The sequence below is a fragment of the Lithobates pipiens genome, unplaced genomic scaffold, assembly GCF_037356315.1.
Source record: "Lithobates pipiens isolate NorthernLeopardFrog02 unplaced genomic scaffold, aLitPip1_a1.2 Scaffold_16, whole genome shotgun sequence".
NCBI classification, from domain to species: Eukaryota; Metazoa; Chordata; class Amphibia; order Anura; family Ranidae; genus Lithobates; species Lithobates pipiens.
The window spans coordinates 371,824,341-371,850,351 of record NW_027507748.1 but is presented as its reverse complement, the minus strand read 5'-3'; the positions used below and the strand labels follow the sequence as shown (position 1 = coordinate 371,850,351).

The 26,011-nt window shown below is 42.0% G+C and overlaps 1 long non-coding RNA gene across 1 annotated transcript in view; it reads right to left on the bottom strand.

Annotated features, from left to right (window-relative positions):
• The window catches only part of LOC143982963 (uncharacterized), a 73,721-nt gene that overhangs the window by 31,524 nt on the left and 16,186 nt on the right, over window positions 1–26,011 (bottom strand). Inside the window, exon 3 of the long non-coding RNA XR_013274546.1 lies at window positions 16,793–17,053. This is a non-coding gene — a long non-coding RNA (uncharacterized LOC143982963). The remainder of the gene's footprint in view (window positions 1–16,792; window positions 17,054–26,011) is intronic.

Genomic DNA, 26,011 nt, shown 5'->3' with positions numbered 1-26,011 from the left:
TTTCTCTGTGTTTTCACACGTGCTCTCCCCCTTGCTTAATTCTTTTTTCCCAGTGCTCCAAGATTTTAATCCCACACATATTTTGTATCTCATATTTACCATATTTCTTATACACATTTTACACACATTTTATATAAATTGAGCAATATTATTTCCTTGTGCCTCTCTTAATTTCATTTTCTTGTGCCCTTTTACCTGACCAACATATTCAATACAATTTCACCCATCAACTCTGTACTTAAATAGATATATTTTTTTCCTTGTGCAATTAATAATCCTTTACCATGCCTACCTATATCCTTTCCTATCCTTTCAACCTCCTTTCTCTCACTATCATTCATCCATTCATACTCCCCATCCCTTTTTTCTTTCCCCTCCCCAACCCTCCCATGCCCCACTTGGGGCCCTTCTAAGGGGCTTCCAACATGACCGTTTTTACCTCCCAGGGTGATATATCCTCCCCACCTGCTCACCCTATCCACCCACTCCCATAACTCTTATTTCTATAACGAACAATAATCCAAATTTCTGCCAAAAAAAAAAAAAAAAAGGGGGGAAGGGGGGAAGGAGAGAGGGAAGGAGACAAACAGAGCAATATGGGGACGTTCCCTCTAAGTCCAGAAAAAAAAAAAAATTGTCCATTTTCTTTCTGTTTTCATACTACAGCGTTTCCCTCTGTTGCAGCAGACATTTATTTTCCTCCAACCACGACTTAACTTCTTCTGGACTATTAAAAAATATGTTTTCCCCAAATGCTGATACCCTCAACTTTGCCGGATAAAGCAATGCATAGTTCACTTTAAGACTCTGCAATTTCTTTTTGCACTCTATGAACTTAGCTCTCTGTCCTTGCAACTCTGGGGAAAAGTCCAGATACAATGAAATCTTTATCCCATTATATTCAAGGTTACGCAGTTCTCTTGCTCTTTGAAGGATAGCAACTTTATCTCTATAGGACAGCAATTGGATAATTATGGGTCTAGGATAACTTCTTCCTTCCACCATCCTAAACGGAATTCTATACGCCCTTTCAATTGCAAAAAATCTTGATAGCTTCTCACTCCCTACTTTATCCTTTATCCATATTTCCATGAATTCAGCAAGATTATTGCCTTCACTTTTCTCCGGGACACCTAAAACTCTGATATTTTTCCTGCGTATAATATTTTCCATATTATCCATTTTAGCCATACACAAATTTAACTGGCCCTTCATCATTTGCATCTCCTGTTTCAACGGGAGTACTTCATCCTCCACCTGGCTGACTCTCTCCTCCATATCTGATATACGGGCCGCAGTTTTCTGTACTTCATTTTTAAGATTTATCCCATCTTCTCTTATCTGCTTTAATTGGTCTGATACATCGTCCAATGATAATTTACATGTATTCACCGCAGAAAGAATTTCTTTTAGTGATGGTTCTTTACCTTTTGCCCAAATTTCTCCTTCTGTACTTATCTCAGTGTCCCATCCAGTCCCCCTCTCCAAGGAGAGATTACTCACGGACGCTTGTGCTTCCGATATTCCACCCATTATACCCGTAGTGTCCGACCGGACTGCCACACATATTACTTCGTTTAAACTTGTCGGCTCTATTTCGGTCGTCAAACCCTGGCTTTTCCTTCCGACCGTTTGCACGGCTGCAGTACTCTGCGGCCGCCCCTCTCCGACTTGCCCGTTCTTTCTAGGTGTTTGATTTGGGGTCTGATTAGGCGTATGGGCATATTGCTCCAGTTTAGAAGCGGCGGCAGCAGCAGCAACGCCTGTCCGCCCGGTCGAGTGGCCAGCCTTATCTTTGGAACTACGTAGTGTTTGTGATCCATTATGTGTGGTCGCCTCCTCCACCCCCCTTTTCCTAGTCATACCTTCGGGTCTTACGTCTCTTCTACCGGGGGGGAGGTATCGCTCAATCCCTCCCTTCGCTTTGCGTCCCTCTCTCACAGGGATTCTTACGTGGGGATCGATGTACCTCTATGGGAGAGCTTCCTATGGCGACCTCCACATATCTCCACTGTCGCGCCGTTCGAACAACCGAGTGTACCGTTGATCTCGCTTTCGTGGTGTCACGGCTTCACAGCGTCCCCTCGTTTTCAGCTCCACAACGCTCGGCTTCTCCTTCCCTCCTCCTCCTCCACACTACCTTGGCAGCATTAGTGTCTGGAGCGAGCGGTAGGTCTGAGCCCGCCGCGACCTCTCACCCTGACATCCGGTCACGCCCCCCCCTCCCTGGGCTGTGTGTTAGTGATCACTGATCTCTGCTCCAATCACAGGGAGCAGAGATCAGTGTCACTTGTTGCTAGCCAGAACGGGGAAATGCTGTTTACATCGGCATCTCCGCATTCAGCATCCCCATGAGACGATCTTGGGTATCCCCGTGACGATTGAGTCCGCGGGATCCGCGACCGCACTCACAGGGATCCCGACCAGCACGCGCGCATGCCACCGGTGGCACGCACCCGATGGCAGGACGGCAATTTCAACTGGACGTACCTGTACGCCAGTTTGCCTGCCCGTGCCATTCTGCTGACGTACATCCTTGTGCACCGGCCGGGAACTAGTTAAACACACTTCTCCATTACTTCTGCCTTACTTCCTCTTCAGACTTTAGGTAATGACTAGGGTTGCCACCTTTTCTTCAATCCAAACCTGAACATTGGGTGTCCCAAGGAGAGTAGTAATGCAGTGGGTGTGGGCAAAGTGCTCTTGCTGATCTCATCACCCTGCCCCCCCCCAGTGATGTCGAACTTGCCCCCAGATAGCCGCCCGCATCTTCCGGACAGCAACAGATTTGTGTGTGATCATATTGGTTACTTGGGGAGCCACTGTCCTGCTCTGAATAATGTGTCCGGGTTTCAGTCCGCCTGAAGCGTGGACACATTATTCAAAACCTGGACTGTCTCGGTTAATCCCGGACAGGTGGCAAACCTAGTCATGACACAGGAAGGAGTTGACCAGCTGACCTCATTAGCACACACCCTGCATCATCTACCCTTAGCTGGTCAACCCCTTCCTATGTCATGACTGCCCAGGAAGTAAGGCAGAAGTAATCGAGAAGTGTGTTTAAACAGCTATGAAGACAGTTAGGTAATCCGGTGTAGAATTAATGGAAAGCTGCTTTATTTTTGCAAAATTAGTACATTAATGCTATATTGGTAGACAGGGGAGCTGGAATTTAGAAGGAAAAAAAAGTGAACTTAACCTTTAAGTGTCAGGACAAAAGGTAGCAGTCCAGTCATTCCTACACTGTTCCAATCTATTTTACAACAAACGTGATTCTGCCTCATATGTGACAAATCAATGGAAACCCTTTTCTAAAAAGAATCATTTTTACACGTATCAATTCACTAATTACCTAAAACAGAACATGAAGATTGAAATTTTTGTCCAGCCAGAGTTTTTGTTTAGTAGAGTAGGAAGGGATCTGCCAATCATTAATACTATCTGGGGCACTGTTACAGAGCTTTTCTCTCACTTTCTATCTCTCCCTAAGGAAGTCCTGGATAGCAGTAAAAAAAAAAACAAATAGGTACCCTAACCCTTTTCAACTCTATCCCAGAGGAAAAAGAAAGTTTTGGCTGGCCATGCATTTTAATACTGAGGCTGCCAGCTTACATAATATACTAGTTATATACAGTTTTAAGATAATTGGTGTCTAGTGTCTATATATTGACTAAGGTTGAGCTCTTGACTGCATGTAGCTTTGAGCTGTAACGTTAGTAATAAGAAACACTAAAGCTTCTGATTTTTCCATATCCAATTGCTCATCAACAGCTGCTTAAATATGACAAGTAAAAGCAGTAATTGAATTGCTCCACACTATTCTAGGACACCTATTGTTAAAATCAATGTATATATGGCTTACAGCACAATGGCTATCATGTATTGCTCCTATTAAAGAATAATCCAGCAACTTCAGACATTCCTGACTATTTAATTATTGACCTGCAGTAGAAATGAAGATATTTCTGTGCTCAGGTCCTAAATAGCTTCCATATAAACCACATAAAGGACACATAAAAGTGATTCTTAGTTACAATAATGCCCTGCACACACGGTCGGACTTTCCGACGGAAAATGTACGATCGGATTGTGTTGTCGGAAATTCAGATCGTGTGTGGGCTCCATCTGACTTTTTCCGTCTGAATTTCCGACACACAAAGTTTGAGATCTGGATATGAAAATTTACGACAACAAAATCCGTTCATGTGTATACAATTTCGACGCACATGCACACGCATGCTCAGAATAAATTACGAGACGAAAGCTATTGGCTACTGGCCTCTTTATAGTCCCGTCGTACTTGGTTTACGTCACCTCGTTCTGAACGATCAGATTTTCCGTCAACTTTATGCGACCGTGTGTATGCAAGACAAGTTTGGGCCAAAATCTGTCGGAAAAAAATCAGGAAAAATGTTGTCGTCGGAATGTCCGACTGTGTGTACAGGGCATTACAGTGCATTCATAAAGTATTCAGACCCCCTTTGCTTTTTTCAATGTTGTTAATTCATTTTTTTCTCTCATTAATCTACACCCAGTACCCCGTAATGACAAAGTGAAAGCAGAATTTTAGAAATGTCTGTGAATTTATTACAAAGGAAAACACTGAAATATCACATGTACTTAAGTATTCAGACCCTTTACTCAGTACTTTGTTTAAGCATCTTTGGCAGAAATTACAACCTGGAGTCTTTTTGGGTATGACGTGACAAGCTTTGCAGACCTAGATTGCGGAATTTCTTTGCCACTATTCTTTGCAAGTCCTCTCAAGCTCATTCGGGTTGGATGGGGACTGTCAGTGGACAGCCATCTTCAGGTCTCTCCAGAGATGTTCATTAGGTCAGGGCTTTGGCTGAGCCACTCTAGCACATTCACAGGGTTGTCCCTAAGTCACTTCTGTGTTGTCTTGGCTGTGTGCTTAGGATTGTTGTCATGTCGGCCCAGTCTGGGGTCCTGAGTACTGTGGAACAGATTTTCAAGGAGGATCTCTCTGTACTTTCCTATATTCAGCATTCCCTCAACTCTCACCAGTCTTCCAGTCCTTTCTGCTGAAAAATACTCCCACAGCACAATGCTGCCACCACCATGCTTCACTGCTGGGATGGTAATTGGGCAGGTGATGAGTGGTGCCTGGTTTCCTCCAGATATAACATTTAAATTGAGGCCAAACAGTTCAATTTTGGTTTCATCAGACCAGAGAATCTTGTCCTTGTTGTCCTTCAGGTGCTTTTCTGTAAACTCCAAGCAGGCTTCCATGTGTTTTGCACTAAGAAGAGGTTTCCATCTAGCCACTCTGCTATAAAGCCCAGATCGGTGGAGGGTTGCAGTGATGGTTGTCCTTTTGCAACTTTGTCCCGTCTGTGTCCCATCTCCACACAGGATCTCTGGAGCATGACTATCAGGTTCTTAGTCACCTTTCTTACTAAGGCCCTTCGCCTCCAGTTGCTCGGTTTAGCCAGGCAACCAGCTCTTGGAAGAGTCCTGGTTGTGCAAAACTTCTTCCATTTGGGAATTATGGAGACCACTGTGTTTTTGCCAACCTTCAGTGCAACAGAATTTTTTTGTTGCCTTCCCCAAATCTATGCTTTGCAATAATCCTGTCTCTGAGCTCTACAGGCAGTTCCTTTGCCCTCGTGGCTTTTGCTCTGATGCAGTATGCATTGTCAGCTGTGAGGCCTTTTATAGAGAGGTGTGTGTCTTTCCAAGTCATGTCTAATCAGTTTACATAATTTACCACAGGTGGACTCCAATCAAGGTGTAGAAACATCTCAGAAAGAATCAAGAGAAATGGGGGGGGGGGGGGGGGGGCATTTAAGCAAAATTTAAAGTTTTAAATATGGACACTTACCTGTCCAGGGTGCCCACAATGTCAGCACCCAAAGCCGCTCTGTCCCTCGGCTCTCGGGTGCTGCTGCCATCTTCACGAGTTCCCACTGGTCCCTGCTGTCTCCTGAGACCTGTGCATCTCCCAGAAGACAGCGGGGGGGGGGGGGGGGACAGGATACCAGTATTAGATAGGTATGCCCCCCCTCCCCACTGAAAGGTGCCAAATGTGAAAGGTTTCCGAAAAGCAGAAGTTCCATTTTTGTGTGAACTCCGCTTTAAGGGGGTCTGAATAATTTATGAATGCACTTTATATATTATTATTATATTTATATATATTATGTATCTTGCCAATGTGAACTTGTGTTGCTGGATTTAGGTTTATATATATATATATATATATATATATATATATATATATATATATATACAGTATACACAAGGCCATTTAGGACCTGAGCACAGACAGCTTTATTTCTATTGCATGGTACTAGAAGGTAATTAAAAGGGCAGGAATGCCTGAAGTTGCTGGATTATTCTTTAGTAGGAGCAATAGCTTATGCCCTCTGCTGTAGCCCCTTTGTAATTTGTTATTTATTTTGATGTTTTTGGGGACACACCTAATTATGTGCATAGATTACTATCTTTACCTGTTGATGCTGGCCACCCATCTTTTCTGCTAGATCTTTCCCTACAAGAAAGATCAATCGATAGTCAACAACTCAATCAGTTGATATGCCACCCACAAGGAAGTGGAATTGGAATGATCAATACTTGGAAGATATAGTTGTAAGTTATCGATTGCATTTCTATTTCCACTATGCAAACTAGTCCAATTGATCGAAATACAATTGAATGTATGACCAAATCAGATCAGTATTGGCAATTGATGCAAAACCATTTATAATTTTCTGCCCTGACTGTTCAACTCAGTTTGATCAAATCCAATCAAATCCGATCTGAATCCATTGGAAGGTTATGGCTATTCAGATGGTTTGTGATTCAATTGTTTTGATCAAATTGCACATTGCTTGGATAATAAAATCACCAAAAGAGTGAATGAATAAACAGCATGCAACTTTTCATTATGCTATTATGTAACAAGGTTTATTTACTAAGGCTGGCTATACATATGTTCAACCAGTGGGTTGAAAGAAAATAAATCTGACCAGTATCGCCCATCCACCCTTTTGATGTAGATGGGGGAATCCTCCCTGCTGTGCTATTGTGTTCTGACAGCGAAGATACTCCCCTGCTGTCAGAATACACAGACCAGCGCTGTGGCCTATTGCCTGCTGCGTTGATCAAGCGGGACTTATCCTACAGGGTGGTTGAACAGAAGTCGATTGGTAGATTGGCATCTGTTCCACTGCAGTGGACACACATGGATCGAACAAGCTAAATCTTGATCCATGTATGGCCATCTTAAAGGAACAGAAATTATTTGCATAGGAAAGTAAATGTTCACATCACTGTGAGAGGGAAATTTAAAAAAAAAATTATTTTTTGCCTGTGGATGATTAAAATCAACACAGTTTCATCTTTTTCACTAAGGGCTCGTTTACACTTGGTTCAAAATTTGACATTGGACAAGCACTTTGAATACCAATCGCAACACCTGTCACAAAATAAAATGGTCACTTTACAGTCCTGTTCACACGTTATGTTTGCTTTGCTTCAAAAATTATACCCTATGTGGCTTTCTTTGCGCTTCAAAGCATCTCCAAAGCCTGCAAAGAAGTCTACGACAAAGCTTGCTTACAACACCTGAAGCTTTTGAGAGGCTTTTATTCAGCTTTAACTTCGCTTTGTTTTGGAGGTTTTGCAGGTATGAGATATCCTAGGATGCACTGGGAACCGGAAAGACGTCATCAGCAGTCACTTCTGGTTCATGTGTATATATTGTAGAAGTGTCTGGATCAGACATCACATCTGGTGTGTAATGTGGAGAAACAGGAAGGTGAGCGGGGTCCAGACTGTAGTGGAGCAACTAGCAGACAGCACACATGGTGTGCAACATGGGAAGACTAAAGCGGAAAGTGAACGGGACTGGAGAGTGAGGACTGAGTGGCAGAAGATTGTTGGGCAGCAGAAACTAGCAGTTGTCACACATGGTGCTCACCATGGGAGCAATATAGCAGGAGAGCAGGGACTGAAGAGAGAGGAGGATCAGAAAACCAGTGAATCAGCAGAGCTGGGGGTCACTACTAAGTTGGGGATCAGCAGAGTTGGGATTTACTACTGAACAGGGGGATAAGCAAAGCTGGGGGGAACTACTTGGTGGGGCATTAGCAGACCTGGGGGTACTACTGAGCAGGGGGACTGCTGAACGAGGGTACTAATAAGCTGGGGATCTATTGGGGCCCTTTAAAATAAATAAAAAATCAACACACATAGAGCATTAGCCAAGCTTCATTAAAGCTTCAAAAAAGTATCACTGATACATCACCAAAGCATCTAAAAAGCATGTCAAAGCGGTAGGTGCTTTAATGTGTGTTAAAGTCAAAGAAAGTGTAAACAAGCCCTTAGGTTCACCATACAGGCAGTACAATCTGTGTTCAACATTAGATTCACCAAAGCTATGTAAAATTAGGACCTTCCTAAACAATCCAATCAGGCAGGCCCTTGTGCTACATATACTCTATTACTAAAAGTATTGTGACACCTGCCTTTACACACACATGAAATTTAATGGTATCCCAGTCTTAGTCCATAGGGTTCAATATTGAGTTGGCCCACCCTTTGCAGCTATAACTCTTCTCGGAAGGCTGTCCACAAGGTTTAGGAGTGTGTCTATGGGAATGTTTGACCATTCTTCCAGAAGCGCATTTGTGAGGTCAGGCACTGATGTTGGACAAGAAGGACTGGTTCGCAGTCTCCACTCTGGGCTCCATGCACACTGGTTAAAAAAATCATTGCTTCTACAGGAGTTTTGTGTTCTGCCTGTACAAGCAGCTCAATTTTATCTTATGCGTCCGTGCACATTAGGACGATTATAGGTACATTCTAAGCTTAATATTTAGAGAAAGGAAAAAGAAAACCTTCTGGTTTGCATTTCTGATTGGAGCTTACAGGCAGAAAATATGCAAAACTCTCCTAAATTCATCTAAACTTTGCACAAAAATGCTCTATATGAGCATTTTTATCTTTCAAGTGAACTGGCATTTTGTTGGCCCAAGAGCCAACATAGAGCCCAATTCATCCCAAAGGAGTTCTGTTGAGTTGAGGTCAGGACTTTGTGCAGGCTACAATTTCCCCCAGCCCAAACTCGATCATCCATTTCTTTATGGACCTTGCTTTGTGCACTGGTGCACAGTCACGTTGGAATAGGAAGGGGTTATGCCCAAACTGTTATCACAAAGTTGGGAGTATGAAATTGTCCAAAATGTCTTGTATGCTAACACCTTAAGAGTTCCCTCTTAAGAACCCCTGAAAAACAACCCCACGCCATAACCACCCCCCACCCCCACCAAATGATTTGGACCAGTGCACAAATCAAGGTCCATAAAGACATGACTGAGTGAGTTTGGGGTGGAGGAACTTGGCTGGCCTGCAGAGTCCTGACCTCCACCGATAAAACGCCTTTGGGTTGAATTAGAGTGGAGACTGTAAGCCAGGCCTTCTCGTCCAACATCAGTGCCTGACCTCACCAATGCATCTCTAGAAGAATGGTCAAACATTCCCATAGACACACTCCTAAACCTTGTGGACAGCCTTCCCAGAAGAGTTGAAGCTGTTATAGCTGCAAAGGGTGGGCCAACTCAATATTTAACCCTATGGACTAAGACTGGGATGCCATTAAAGTTCATGTTCGTGTAAAGGCAGGCGTCCCAAGTCTGATATTGTAAGGTGATAATCTTGCTATTGATCTGATGTAATGTCACCTTTATATCTGTCAAACAGCTATGTACTCTAAAGTCCTGTCTACCTGGATGTGTTTGATTGGATTGTTTAGGCATTCCCTCATATTAGATAGTTTAATTAATCTAAAGAAGTTTATGCAGAGATTGAATAATCCCTTTGCAGATAGAACATGTACTTTTGTATGTGAACAGTCCCTATTCCTCTAGTAAATCGCCCATCATTATTTGAAGCTGGTGCTGTGGATCAGGAGAGGTTAAAAGGTGGAGGAGTGCCATCATGAGAGGGTTACACAAACCCTGTTCCTGTCATTAATTTTCTACAGGAATTCGGTTCATCCTATCCCCCTTAGCTTGCAGGGCTGCATTTAATTGTCCTGTTGTCAGCCAGAAATATCTATAATGCCTATAAGGATCTCTGCTTTGTATCTCTTGCAGTGACATTGTCTGACAGGTTTCTGGGAAAGCCCATACAACATTAATAACACAGGCTAGCTGATATGTCAATGCAAGCTCTAAGGGAGTTGGGTGAAGTTTCTGTAAAACTCATGTTCAGTACATCCCCCCTCTGCTTTAACTCAGAAGACAGAGGCATTTCTTCTTTGGAAACTGAAGGCTAAGGTGTAAAATGTGGAAATGATTAGGCTCGGGGAGATCTAGTTGTGTCCAGACAGGCCATGTCTTGACAATCAGACAGGAGCTTCCTCTATAGATAAAACTGGAGCTGGTGGGATTCAGCATCCTCTTCTATCTGGGAAACCTGTACTGTCTCAGAACTTGTCATAGCCACAAAACTGATTTAGTGAATTTTCCATTTTTGGGGGGGTTTTAAATCAAAAGGCAAGGTTGTGTGGAATAAATGAAGCGTGCCTCTTAACTTTTGTAATAAGGTCCCCACATGGGAACGGTTGGAAGGGAGAAGAAAGCGGTGAAGGGCGAGGACACCTGTATTTCTTCCAAAACTAAAATGTGTGCGATGATTGCTGAGAGAACATCTCCAATCCCTTCACCATAGGGACAATGTACATAGCGTGATTCATGAGCACTCACACTGCACCCCCAGGAGAGCAGCAATACTGACAATTTATAGACCTTCTGTACACCATCAGAAATTCGAGAGGAAAAGGCCAGATCACGATGGAAGCAACGGCAATCACAACCAACATACATCACCAAGCAGCTGCACCATTCTTACCATCCATCGTCTGATGTGTGGCTGGGTATGATGAAAGAGCATCGTACAATTAGATGATGATTGTGGAAACTAACATTACTATCAATTGCTTTTTACAATTAAAGGTTGCAGGGTACAACATAATTAGTGCTAATTTAAAGATGGAAAAAATTAAGATAATTTATTATGAGATAATTTATCAGGAAATGTTAGGAAGTATTCCTAGATTGTAAGCTCGAACGTGCAGGGTCCTCTGATCCCTCCTGTACTCAATTGTATTGAAACTGTACTGTTAGTCCTCATGTTGTAAGGCGCTGTGCAAACTGTTGGCGCTATATAAATCCTGTATAATAATAATAATCATATTAATAATAATAATTGCAAAGAATCAGCACAGCTTGGAAGTTTGCTGTAGATGGGCCTAAAATCTAGTTTGTTTTAAAGTATATCCCATATAATAATAATAATAATAATAAGAAGTATATCTAAAGTATTTTTCCCAGGGAAAGAGACGTGAATCCATTGTCATTTTATGTTATTTTTTGCCATCTGTGTCTCATTGGACAAATTTCAATTTTTGTCCTGTAGACACTGCAGGAAGTAAGGGAAATATTCCCTCGGCTGTAGTTACAAGTGTCCCTACTCAGAGAGCCTCCTTCTGTTCTTGTTCAGGTTACAACTCTAAATGTTGGATTTTTACTTGACAGTGACCACCAGGACAATTAGAGAAAGGAAATCTAGTGGGGAAATAGACAGCAATAAAAACCTGACAGGGGTTGTAATCCTTCCCCACTCTCTTCAAAACTAGACACCAAAAAAAGGTTTGGGGTTTGGATAACATTTAATTTAATACTAATCTACACTGATGGCTGTTATCTTAGAAAGGAAGACTTGACTGTGTGAGGGTCATCTAATAATGTCTGGTCACTTTGCACACTGAGTATTCACTAAGCAAATAAGTGGAAAGTATGTTAATTTCTATCATCCAAGGACTATTAATAATATTATTGTATTATTACTACTACTACCACTCTTCTTCTTCTTATTATTTTTATTATTGCTGTTATTATTAGTTATAATTATTATTAAAGGTATTATTATTTTTATTACTACTACTCTTCTTACTCCTCCTATTATAATTTATAAATATTATTATAAGTACTATTATTTTTCTTATTATTACTACTATTATTACTTTTATTATTATTATTATTATTATTATTATTAATAATAATAATAATAATAATAATTATTATAATTAGTATTATAAGTATTATTATTTTTATTACTACTACTATTACTCTTATTATTATTATTATTGTTATTATTATTACTAATAATTATTATTTTAGGTATTAGTATTTTTATTATTATTCCTACTACTGCTACTACTACTACCTACTACTACTATTACTCTTATTATTATTATTATTATTATTATTATTGTTATTTGTATTAGTTATAATTATTATTATAAGTATTTCTTTTTAATTTTATTATTATTACTACTACTACTACCATCACTACTACTACTATTACTCCTCTTTTTATTATTATTAATATTTATAATTAATATTAAAGGTATTATTATTTTTAATATTATGATCGTTATAAGTATAATTATTTTTATTATTACTACTACTACTGCTACTGCTACTACTACCTACTACCTACTATTACTCTTATTATTATTATTGTTATTTGTATTAGTTATAATTATTATTATAAGTATTTTTTTTTCATTTTATTATTACTACTACCACTACTACTACTCCTCTTTTTATTATTATTAATATTTATAATTAATATTAAAGGTATTATTATTTTTAATATTATGATCGTTATTATTATTACTACTACTATCATTACGCTTTCTATTTTTATTATTTTTAGAATTACTATTATGAGTATTAATATTATTATCATATTTATAGAATGCTTATATTGCAAAGTGTATGTGCATTTGGTTTTTAGGGATATGATGAAGCTGTAATCACTATTTGATCATGTGTAATAATAATAATAATAATAATAATAATACTTTCCTTGCACATGATCAAATATATAAGCAATCCCAACTTCATCATATCCCTAAAACCAAGTGCACATACACTTTGCAAAATAAGCATTCTATAAATTTCATAATAATAATAGATGAAAAAAATAGTAATGATGGTAGTAGTATAATAATATTCATACTTATAATATTAATTATAACTATTTGTAAAAAATTAAAGAGTATAGTAGTAGTAGTAGTAGTAGTAGTAGTGGTGGTGGTGGTTGTATTGGTTGTATTAGTAGTAGTAGTAGTAATAAAAACGAACAAATTAAGCATTCTCTATTTATTTATGTTGTAGTAAGTCCACCTCGATAATTGGAAAGTAATAATGCACCTTATAAGACTAGAGATGTGCATTCATGGTGACTTTAAATGCTTTATCTTACACTTGTACAGTGAAGAAGCAGTCATACACAGCTGTGAAATGCTTAGTACATTGATTCATCCTAAAGTAAAATCCACACCTCCCTGTTATGCTACTTATGTATAATAAAACTGCTATTGTGGCATGGCAGCAATGTGTCATTTTTTGTTTGGTTCTTTATTGATAATATGCCATACTTCTACCTATAACAAGGAGCATGGGATAGTAGCTGTTGCCTGCTGCTATTTTATAAGGATGGTAAATAGTATTTTGATGAGGTCAGATCTCTTGTGTGTATGACAGGGTTGTATAGCATTACACAAATCCTAGTTGTAAAATTTTGACATGTGCATAATCAGCAGTGAAATCTAAGGCCTGGATCTATACCGAGCTTATTTTAGTGTATACTCCTAGGAGTGATTTCTATTAAAGAGCAGAGTAAATCTGCAAATGTTTGGTGTGTAGGATGGCACCATATGATTTCCTACTCTATGGAAAGCTAATCATGCATTGCTATATGCTGGGGCTTGTAGTTCCCTACAACCAGTTGGGGTTTGTAATATTATTTATTACACGTACTTATATAGCACCAACAACTTATATATATATTATATATTCACATCAGTCCCTGCCCTCAAGGAGCTTAAAATCTAGGTCCCTAACTTACATTCATACACACACATACTAGGGCCGGTTTAGATAGGAGTCAATTAACCTGCCAGCATGTGTTTGGAGTGTGGGAGTAAACTGGAGTACCCAAGGGAAGCCTGCGCAGGCACAGGGAGAACATGCAAACTCCAGGCAGGTAGTGTCATCACATGAGCTGGGGCTTGTAGTTCTATAGCACCGGCTGAGACATGTAGTTCTACAGCACCAGCTGGGGCTTGTAGTTTTCAAACAACCGTTGGGACTTGAAGTTCTACAATACCAGCTGGGGCTTGTAGTTTTCAAACACCCGTTGGGACTTGTAGTTCTACAATCTACAACACCAGCTGGGGCTTGTAGTTTTGAAACACCCGTCGGGATTTGAAGTTCTACAACACCAGCTGGGGCTTGTAGTTTTCAAACACATGTTGGGACTTGTAGTTCTACAACACCAGCTGGGGTTTATAGTCCTATAACATCAGCTGGGGCTTGTAATTCTTTAGTACCAGCTGGGACTATGGAACTAGCTGGTCCCAGCTAGTGTTAAAGAACTGGTGTTATAGAACTACAAGTTCTACCTGATGCTATAGAACTACAAGCCTCAGCTGGCGCTATAAAACTACAAGCCTCCGCTGGCGCTATAAAACTACAAGTCTCAGCTGGTGCTATGAAACTACAAGCCTCAGCTGGCGCTATGGAACTACAAGCGCTAGATGGCGCTATAGAACTTCAAGCCTCTGTTGGTGCTATGAAACTACAAGCCTCAGCTGGCGCTATGGAACTACAAGACTCAGCTGTTGCTATGGAACTATAAGTGCTAGATGGCGATATGGAACGTCAAGCCTCAGCTGGCGCTATGGAACTACAAGACTCAGCTGTTGCTATGGAACTATAAGTGCTAGATGGCGCTATGGAACTACAAGCCTCAGCTGGCGCTATGGAACTATAAGTGCTAGATGGCGCTATGGAACTACAAGCCTCAGCTGGCGCTATGGAACTTCAAGCCTCAGTTGGTGCTATGGAACTACAAGCCTCAGCTGGCGCTATAAAACTTCAAGCCTCAGCTGGTGCTATGGAACTATAAGCGCAAGATGGCGCTATGGAACTTTAAGCCTCCGTTGGTGCTATGGAACTACAAGCCTCAACTGTTGCTATGGAACTATAAGTGCTAGATGGTGCTATGAAACGTCGAACCTCAGCTGGTGCTATGGAACTACAAGACTCAGCTGGTGCTATGGAACTTCAAACCTCAGCTGGTGCTATGGAACTACAAGCCTCAGTTGGCGCTATGGAACTACAAGCCTCAGCTGGCGCTATGGAACTATAAGCGCTAGATGGCGCTATGGAACTACAAGCCTCAGCTGGTGCTATGGAACTATAAGCGCTAGTTGGTGCTATGGAACTTCAAACCTCAGCTGGTGCTATGGAACTACAAGCCTCAGTTGGCGCTATGGAACTACAAGCCTCAGCTGGCGCTATGGAACTATAAGAGCTAGATGACGCTATGGAACTACAAGCCTCAGCTGGTGCTATGGAACTATAAGCGCTAGTTGGTGCTATGGAACTACAAGCCTCAGCTGGCGCTATGGAACTATAAACGCTAGATGGCGGTATGGAACTTCAAACCTCAGTTGGTGCTATGGAACTACAAGCCTCAGCTGGTGCTATGGAGCTATAAATGCTATATGGCGCTATGGAACTACAAGCCTCAGCTGGTGCTATGGAACTATAAGCGCTAGATGGCGCTATGGAACTACAAGCCTCAGCTGGCGCTATGGAACTACAAGCGCTAGATGGTGCTATGGAACTACAAGCGCTAGATGGTGCTATGGAACTTCAAGCCTCAGTTGGTGCTATGGAACTAGAAGCCTCAGCTGGTTCTATGGAACTATAAGCGCTAGATGGCGCTATGGAACTACTGAGGCTTCCTCAGCTGGCGCTATGGAACTACAAGCGCTAGATGGTGCTATGGAACTACAAGCGCTAGATGGTGCTATGGAACTACAAGCCGCAGCTGGCGCTATGGAACTGCAAGCCTCAGCTGGAGCTATGGAACTATAATCGCTAGATGGCGCTATGGAACTACAAGCCTCAGTTGGTGCTATGGAACGACAAGCCTCAGCTGGCGCTATGGAACTATAAGCGCTAGATGGCGCTATGGAACTATAAGCGCTAGATGGTGCTATGGAACTACAAGCCTCAGTTGGTGCTATGGAACTACAAGCTTCAGCTGTCGCTATGGAACTACAAGCCTCAGCTGGCGCTATGGAGCTACAAGCTCTAGCTGGTGCTATGGAACTTCAAGCCTCAGTTGGTGCTATGGAACTATAAGCGCTAGATGGCACTATGGAACTTCAAGCCTCAGCTGGTGCTATGGAACTATAAGTGCTAGATGGCGCTATGGAACTAGAAGCCTCAGCTGGCGCTATGGCACTAGAAGCCTCAGCTGGTGCTATGGAACTATAAGCGCTAGATGGCGCTATGGAACTACAAGCCTCAGCTGGTGCTATGGAACTATAAGCGTTAGATGGTGCTATGGAACTATAAGCGTTAGATGGTGCTATGGAACTATAAGCGCTAGATGTCACTATGGGACTACAAGCCTCAGCTGGTGCTATGGAACTATAAGCGCTAGATGGTGCTATAGAACTTCAAGCCTCAGCTGGTGCTATGGAATTATAAGCGCTAGATGGTGCTATGGAACTTCAAGCCTCAGCTGGTGCTATGCAGCACCTCATGTGAAAATTGCCAAGCTTGCAGTGTTATCATACAAAGATGGGCAATCTACGCTTAATGCATGGGCTGCATCAAAGGCAGGAGACAAAGACAGGCATACAAAGGTAGTAGTGTTTGTAAGGCTGGTTCCTTACCTGCACCATTGTCTGATAGACAGCTGTCCTCTATTATGAATTGTATTAGAAGAAGAAATACAGACTTTATCTGCAGTCAGTGGCCCGAGACTGGCTAATAGAAGCCATTGAGTGGTATGCACCTGTCTGTCCAGCTGCAGGAAGCTGCTCCCTCTGGCCAGGGGCTATAGACTTCACTGACCGGGGCCAGGAAATTACAGCTTCCTCCCTGTCATTTTCTCCTTGTCTTCTCCTATGTCAGAGGGGGCAGCCAGGGACAACCTAAAAAGAGAAACAAGAGGTGAGCGCTGAAGGACCTTGTATGTGAGTTCTATTCCTCCTCTAGCCAAGGCTGCATTTCCGCACCGGAATACAGCAGATAACTAAAGTTTGTCTAAACCCAAGAACAAAAAAAAAAATCTTAAATTTCAGCCTACTAGGTAAATCTTTTTTTTTTGTCTTTTTTTTTTCTTTTTATTCCCCTGGTGATCCTGCCAGTAACATGCTTCCTATCCTTAGGTGGCTATGCTCGTTGACCGCACTGTGTCAATGGAGGAGCAGGGTTGTCACCCCAGCACAAGAATAGAGAACATCTCCCTCTCTTCTCATCTCTGTTACTTAGGGTTGAGGTGTTTTGTAGTTCTCAGAAGCTAGTTGGGAGGCTTGTTGTAGATTTCAATTCAATACATATGAAATCGCAAGGATACTGAATTTCTGTCCTGATTAACGGGATTTTTTTTTCTGTGCTTGCAAAAATATTCTTAACCTGAAAAGAAGAAAACAAATTCAGCCACCACCTCTAAGAAATGGTACTCTACAATATGTTTCAATATCCTTTAGGCCTCACACACAGGACAAGACCTCATGCACACTGCAGCTAACAAAAAAAGCCTGTTTTAAAGGCATTTCGCATTTTATTTTTTCTGCCAAGGCTCCATTCACACCTGGGCATTTGAGGATCGGGGCATAATCGCTGCCATTCCGCCCACAATCTCAAAACGCACTACAATCGCAAAATGCAGGTTCGGGTGCGCCTAAGGCTAGGTTCACACTATTGCGATGCGGGAACGCCGCGAATCCGCGGCGTTTTCCCGCATCGCTCACCTCCCGCCGGCAGTTCACACTGCCCTATGCGGACGGCTGGGGGTGTCAATGTTATGTTAATGACACCCCCAGATCCGTCGGCATATCGCAGTGCGATCTGCCGACTCGCACAGGAATCGGATCGCATGGTGTGAACCCCCATGCGATCCGATTCCGTTGCGGACCCAAAAAAGGGTCCTGTGCGAGTTTGCTGCGGGACAGCTGCGAGTTCAGCCATACTATCTGTATGGCTGAACTCGCAGTGCTACGGAGATCGGATGTGATTTGCTGTGCGAATCACATCCGGATCTCCCCCCGCAGCAGTGTGAACCCAGCCTAAAACACAATGTAGTTTTTCCGCAATTGTTGCGGCAAATTGAATCGTGTGAAGCTGGCTGCAGTCCAGTGTCTTTTTTTTTTCTGCATCAAAAACGCACGAACGATAGATTATATGTGTTCCAATGGCCTAGTTCACACCAAAACGAATCTTAGCAAGTATTATTTTACTAAAAGGGTAGTTGATGCTTGAAATAGACTTCCAGCAGAGGTAGTAAGTCAGTCAACAGTAAATGACTTCAAAAATGCTTGGGACAATCATGAAAGGCAAAAAAAGACAAAAAAGTTACCGAAAAAATGCAAAACATGAATTAAAAAAAAAAAAAAAACGAGCAGACTCGATGGACCACTCTGCCTTTTTTCTTTCAGGACAGTAGTCGATTGTTTTCCTTTTCTTTGTTTTGTTTTGTTTTGTTTTTGGTTTTTCCTTTGTTTTTTCTTATTATTATACAGGATTTATATAGTGCCCAGAGTTTGCGCAGCGCTTTACAATATAAAGGCAGACAGCACCGTTACAATACAATTCAATAGGGGAGGATTCAGAGGAACCTACTCTTTAGAGCTTACAATCTAATTGTACACAAAAAGTGCCAAGGAATGAATAGCCCTAGGTATGTAGTGATCCTAGAATCGACTTAAATTACCGATAGAGCCGTCAGCCATACTGGGCACCATACACATGCCCCCTGTCTGCGATATACCCCTGACCGTCCAATCGATGGGAATGTAATCCGACAATTTGCTGGAACCTAAACAGATTTGTAGCTGAGTTGAGCCTGATGAAACGGCTGAGGTAAGAGCACAGAAGAAAAGTTCTGCTGTATATAGATAAGAGGGTTCCATCTGTCTTTCATTTCCTCCATTGATCAAATGAGATGCCTAGCCTCAGGTTGGCAGATTAAAGTCTGAGAAATCGCTTCCACTAAATATCTGTTCCAAATCTATCAAACCATTTAGCTCTGATTATGATGTCATCATGAATGTTGATATGATTATTATTATTATTATTATTGTTGTGGTTGTATTATTTGTTGGTTGTATTGTGTAGCTGGTAGCATTGCATGGGGTGGTGGGGGCTGAGCCTTTTGCCTGCTGTGGAATTTAGACTACAGGGATAACATGGAAGTCAGTTAATCCAAAGGGAAGGAAATGGAAAGTGATTGGACATAAACCTGAGAGTGACCCCGCGGTGAAATCTTACACCTGTATCTATTTTACCTGATTGTTTTTTCTGGGGAAATCAGATTGGCAGGCTCCCCATCTGGAAGTGCTTTCATCTCGTGTACTTTCCGGACGCCCGGTAGACGAAGGGTTAAATTCATCAAGTTCATCTTTTCCTGATTATAAGGAGAGGAGAGCCTAGTACACAAAAACTCCAATCCCCTCTACTTCTCCAGTTTCTTCAACTTTGGGGCTGCGCAGGAAACCAGGGCCATTGATCAGATCCCAGTCTGGGGCATGCAGCGATTTGCTGCTAAGTACCGGGATTTCTTCAATCAAAGTCACTAATGAGCCTCGTCCTGCCATCCTCTTGGAACGTGGAGCCTAAAGCTGGCCATACACTATACAATCTTCTTTACATCTATTATCATCTGTGTAGTACAAGGGCCTGTCTGGTTTAGTGCTAATTGTTTAGAGTTGTCCTCATATTACTCACTTTTTGTAAATTCAAAGCTGGCCATACACTATACAATCTGGTTGTACAATCTGTTTCAGATCTACCATCCACTAATACAAGGGTCTGCCTGCAGCATCCCCATCTCTTCTCAGTCTGCATAAAGGTGACCATACATTATACAACCTGATTGTACAATCTCCCTAAAGCCAGTTATAAACAAATCCAAATTTGGTTGGTTAAGCAGGAACCAAAGAATTTTTAATCCATCTATGGACAGGCTGCTTGCACTGAAGTTGATCTATCAATCGATTTCAGTAAAACCAGTCTGTCAGTTTTTTTCAGTATGATCATAGCTGGCGGCTATAGCATTATATTCTGATGGCTGGGAAATCTCTCCAAAACACAATATCCCCACGGGAGGGATTCCCCCATCATCACTGACTGTGTTTGTGGGGAATCTAGTGATTTTCTTTCTTTCAACACATATTTGAAGAAAAGAAAATTGCAGAATGTAAGACCTGCCTTAAGCCGACAATACGACGGTTCGAATCTTGGCCAATTCTGCAGGGACTGGTCAAGATTTAAACCACATATGGGCAGGCTGAATGTACTCAAGTCGGTCGTTCGATCAACTTGGGTACAACCAGCATGTCGGATTTTACATGCAATTATTGCTAGCGGTAAAATAGCCACTAGCACGTGGGTGCTCAACCTGTGGCCCTCCAGCTATTGTGGAAAGTCCCAGCATGCCTCTGTCCTTGGAAGTCAGGCCTGTAACTGTCAGCAGCTTGCAATGCCTCATGGGACTTGTAGTTCTGCAACAGCTGGAAGACCACAGGTTGAGCACCCATGCACTAGCAGTCAGGGCCAGGACAAGGGGTGGGCAGGAGGGAAAGCTGCCCTGGGCGCAATGGTTTATTGCAGAGATGGGGGTGCCCTGACCCTAGCCTTATGGGACTGGGGGGGGGGCACAATTTGGCATCTTTGCCCTGGACACTGGATGACCTTGTCTCGGCACTGCGAAGGCCCATGCGATTTGGTGCAATGCGTTTTTCAAAATTAACCCATACACTACGTTTTATGTGTTTCAGTGTGATTTGCAGACTATTCAAATGAAATAGCTCCAAAATTGCAAGCCAGGAAATGCAGACTGCATTGCTCTGGTGTGAACCTGCCCTCAATTGACCAGAAGAGAAGTCATAGCTACTCAATTGTTTGCAGATTGTTTCAATCGAATTGCACATTGAGGCTGGGTTCACACTGATGTGAATTGGATGAGGCTTTCTCCGCATCCAATTCGCATGACAGGAGACTGTAATGGGCTCTCAATGGAGCCAGTTCACATATCTCAGGGGTGGCTGTGGAGTGAATTGCACAGAAGGTCCTGCAGAAGGGTCCTGTGCATCTTTAGTTCCATCTCAGGTCTGAATTCAGACAAAACTTCGGACCCCTGCTGTGAGCCACAGCCACACACAATGTAAATTCAGCCTAATGATATAATGAAATCAAAGTTAATGGTCATAGTGACCATTAAGATGGCCATATACGCTACAATCTAATTGTACAAATTGACTTTACATTTAACAAAACCAAATCTGGCCACAGATGGAGCCATTTTCTTTTCTGCAACCATAGGACCACTTGCAGGAAATAAAATATTATAATTATTATTTAAGGTACTTATATAGTGCTGTCAATTTACACTCCACTTTACATATACATTCACATCAGTCCTTACCCTCAAGGAGCTTACAACCTAATGTCCCTAAAAGCCCCGTACACACGAGCGGACTTTTCAACATCCAAAGTCCGTCAGACCGAGTCCGTCAGACTATCCGATCGTGTGTGGGCTGCAACGGACTTTAGCTTCGCAAAAGTCTGACGGACTTTAGAAATGAAGCATGCTTCAAATTTTCCCGACGGAACTCCGCCGGACCCGGTCCCCTTCGAAAAATCCGCTCGTGTGTATGCTACTCCGACGGACTAAAACCGACGCTAGGGCAGCTATTGGCTACTGGCTATGAACTTCCTTATTCGAATCCAGTCGTACGTCATCACGTTCGACTCCGTCGGAGTTTGGTGTGATGGTGTGTGTCCAAGTCCGTTCGGTCGAAAAGTCCGCCAGAACTCCGTCGGAACTCCGGCGGAACTCCTTTGGAGGTCTGTCGGACATAAGTCCTCTCGTGTGTACGGGGCTTTACTCACATTCATATACTAGGGCCAATTTAGACAGAAGCGAATTAACCTACTAGCATGTCTTTGGAGTGTGGGAGGAAACCGGAGTACCTGGAGGAAACCCACACAGGCACAGGGAGAACATGCAAACTTCAGGCAGGTAGAGTCATGGTTGGGATTTGAACCAGTGACACTTCTTACTAAGTGAGAGTGCCACCCACTACCCCACTGTGCCGCCCATAGCTTGATAACCCCATCAACACTGACTGTTGAGGAAAATCCACTTTGCACTGCAAGTGTACTTTAAAGTGCAGTCGCTCTAAATTTAAGGGGTAGATCTGAAATGAGTGGAAGCTCTGCTGATTTTATCATCCAATCATTTGCAAACTAAAAAGCTGTTTTTTATTTTCCTTGCATGTCCCCCTCGGATCTACTTTAATTCCAAGTGTAATTGCAGTGCAAAGTGGATTTTCCTTTCATGGCCCTCATTGTGTCCTCCCGGTGAGGGGGAGATGGGGGGGACCAATCCCTGCCGGGACAACACAGTGATTACTGCTAGCAGTGACGGGACAAGGTCATCCAGTGCCCAGGGAAAAGATGACAAATTGCGCCCCCCCCCCCGGTCTCGTAAGGCTAGGGTCAGGGCACCCCCATCCCTGCAATAAACCATTGCTCCCAGGGCAGCTGCCCCTTCTGCCTACCCCTTGTCCCGACCCTGGTCCTGTGGTACCATGCGATCTTGTGCCCATCTGCATTTGAGGTGCCGTTATCAATGTATTGACCCGCAATGGTAGTTGTGTTTTGAACGCGGCGCAGGAAACAAGCACAGAACGCACCTTTCCTGAACCGCATTCTGGTGTGAACCCGCCCTTAGACAAACTGATTTTTTTTATACAATCAAATTTTATAGCGTATGACCAGCTTAAACTGGGTACAGTACAATCCTTTTTTTTTTTTTGTGTATGTGTTGGACAAGAAGGTGAGGTCAAAGACAGGAGGAAGAGAAAGAAGAAACTGTCAACGGTTCTCAGGGCAGCACAAAGGTGGCAGCTCTTTGCAGACTTGTATCTTCCATGAAGACATAACCTGTGTGTTTGTATAGATTGATCCCCAGGCGCCCTCCAAGCCATCCTCACCACCTTGTACAAACACAAGAGATAGTTACACCTGACCTCAACCCTCCATCTGCAAGACTTAACAGGACTGGCTCTCCATCCAAACCTTAATCCCAGCTAAGAGACACTGACAACATTCTATTTTTTAATTAAATATTAGCTTTTCTTAATCCCCTTTATTTAAAGGATGAGGTTGCAGTAAATACAAAGCTTGCTTTAATGCATTCTGAATCTCCCCCAGGATTGTATATACATGTCCAGCCTGATCACAAGTTGTGTGTTTGTGTGTGGCCCTCAGTGTTTGATAAATATTTTCTTCCACGTACAGAGAAGCCTCCATGCAGTCAGCATATTTACGCTTTCAAAAAATTGCTTTTTCTTTTTTTTTTTTTTCAAACTCCTAGGACATGCATTTGTTTAAACCATTCCAGATAAGGGCCCATTTATACCGCAATCCCGGCGTTCTGTGTATGGTTCCACGTGCATGCATTTATGTGCTTTTTTTTTTTGTCATGCGTAGTTGAGCTAAAAAACACTGTTTTTACAGACTTTTTTTTTTCTCTTCCCCTAAATGCCCCTCCATGATAGCCTATGTATACACTATAGGCATTTACAGGAGCTTAGAGGCAGAGAAAAAAAAAAAAAAACACCAACGTCGCATTTAGGAGAGGAGCTTTTGAGCATAAAAAAGAACATTCTGCCCAATAGAATGCATTCCCAGATATAATCATTTTAAAATATATTACCTATATTAACTACATTCCCATACATATTTAGTCTGGTTGAAAAAAGACACAAGTCTATCTAGTTCAACCAATAACAATATTATTAAACAAAACAAAATAAATATTGTAAAGTGCTGCACAAACTGTTGGCGCAATATAAATCCTGTATAATAATAATAATAACGTGCTAAAATTCATAAAAAAAATCCAATTCCGAGTGTAATCCCAGATATTACCGTCTCAAAGTATATTACATACATACAGGGGCGGACTGACCATTCGGCCACTCGGGCACTGCCCGAGGGCCCCAGGCCACTAGGGGGCCCCATAAGGGTTGCCAGCCTCAGTAAAACCAGGGACAGTATGTAAGAATCTATGTTTTTTTTTTATATCTGTCTCTGAAATGTCCCTTACCGACATCCTTTTGGTCTAAAAATCCTGAGATTATAGCTGCCCCACCTCTCCAGTACCTTCTCAGCCAATAGAAACATGTCTGTGTATCCTGTGTGATTGTATACTGTGTGGCCCCATAATTTCTAATTGCCCAGGGTCCCCATAATTTCCTATTGCTCGGGGGCCCCATGAGTTGTCAGTCCGCCCCTGCATACATATATCAATTTAATCAATGTGTGAACAAAACAACATGTGCTAATGTTCCTTAAAAAGTCCTAACTCCAAGTAGACACAGAGAGGGTCAGCTCCAATCTTCTTAAAGTTGAACTATAGGCAAAACTTATTTTTCCATTTTGGAGAAAATAAGGAAGAATTATAAACACTGTCAGATTTTTTTTTTTTGCCATCTGTGTCCCATTGGGGAGACATACCTTCACTTCCTGTCCCATAGCCAAACAGGAAGTGAGAGGAAATCCTTGCAAATTAGGGGAATTCCTTGGGGACCCTCCAGGTCCCATTGGACGATTTCCTCTATTACTTTTCTGGGGACAACCCAAAATTTGGGATTTTCTTTTACTTTCACTTTCAATGATAATGGTAAACAGGACAAATACAGAGGGTGAATATCCCTAACGGGGGCACAGACTGTAATAAAACTTGACATGCGTTCCAATACTTCTCCACTCTATCCAAAACAAAACAAACAAAAAAGTTGTGCCTTTAGTTATACTTTCATTTTAAATCCGCAACAATGATGGCAAATACACACATGAAAATGCGTCACCCAACACAGTGCACAAAGGAGGCTTACCGGATGAATCTGACCCACAAATTAAAGCAACAGTTTAAGAATCCAAGTCAAACATGTAAGAAATAGTGTAAGACCAACAATGAAAAACTTTATTTGCTCAAATTGCACTTACTCGCCTCCTATAAATGAAAACAGCGCTGTACAGAGATATCCCGATAATGCACACATCAAAAATGGCCACTGTATGGCAAGCATGTTCCCTTGCTCCTCCTTAGGGACGCACCTTTGAGAAGGTAATATCTGGGATGGCATCTGGAATTGGAATTTCTTTATATAAATTTCAGTATGTCATTTTATTTAATATAGGTAATATATTTTTAAGAAGATAATATCTGGGATTTCACATTGAATGATACTTTGTACTTTTATGTTTATTTTTATGCGCTGGGCGGTTTTTTTGGACACTAGAAGGCATCAATGCCAGACGCTTGCGTGCAAAAACGCAGCTTTTTACCAAGTTTCTGCTGCTAGACTCCTGTAGGAGAAAAGGCGTCATAGAGAATACAGTGTGCATGTGTTTTTTTTGTTTTGTTTTTAACTAAATTGCATTTACACGCATTTGTGGCATGTTTATGTGCAAAATGGGGCATGCTGTATTTTTTTTTTAAACCAAAGGTGTAAACCAGTGGTTGTCAACTTATGAGCTAAAGGGGGCCACAAATGTGGCCCCTACATCACCAAAGGGCCGCACATAATGTTCAATATATGTAATGCTTGAGGGGACTGTCGAAGACTGCAGACCTAATAGAGGAAATGAGGGTCAGAGAGTGTGGAAAGGATACATTGTGGCTGGGAATATGCTGCAGAAGACAATACAAAACTAGGAACAGGTTACATGAGACTAGTAGAGAGCAATGCTATTACCCTAATCAATGTACATCATATAGCAAAGGGCCGTATGCGGCAGTTTGGGCACCAGGGATGTAAACTAAAGCTGGCCATGTACGGAACAAACAAAAAAAAGGCAACTGATTCCCCAATCCA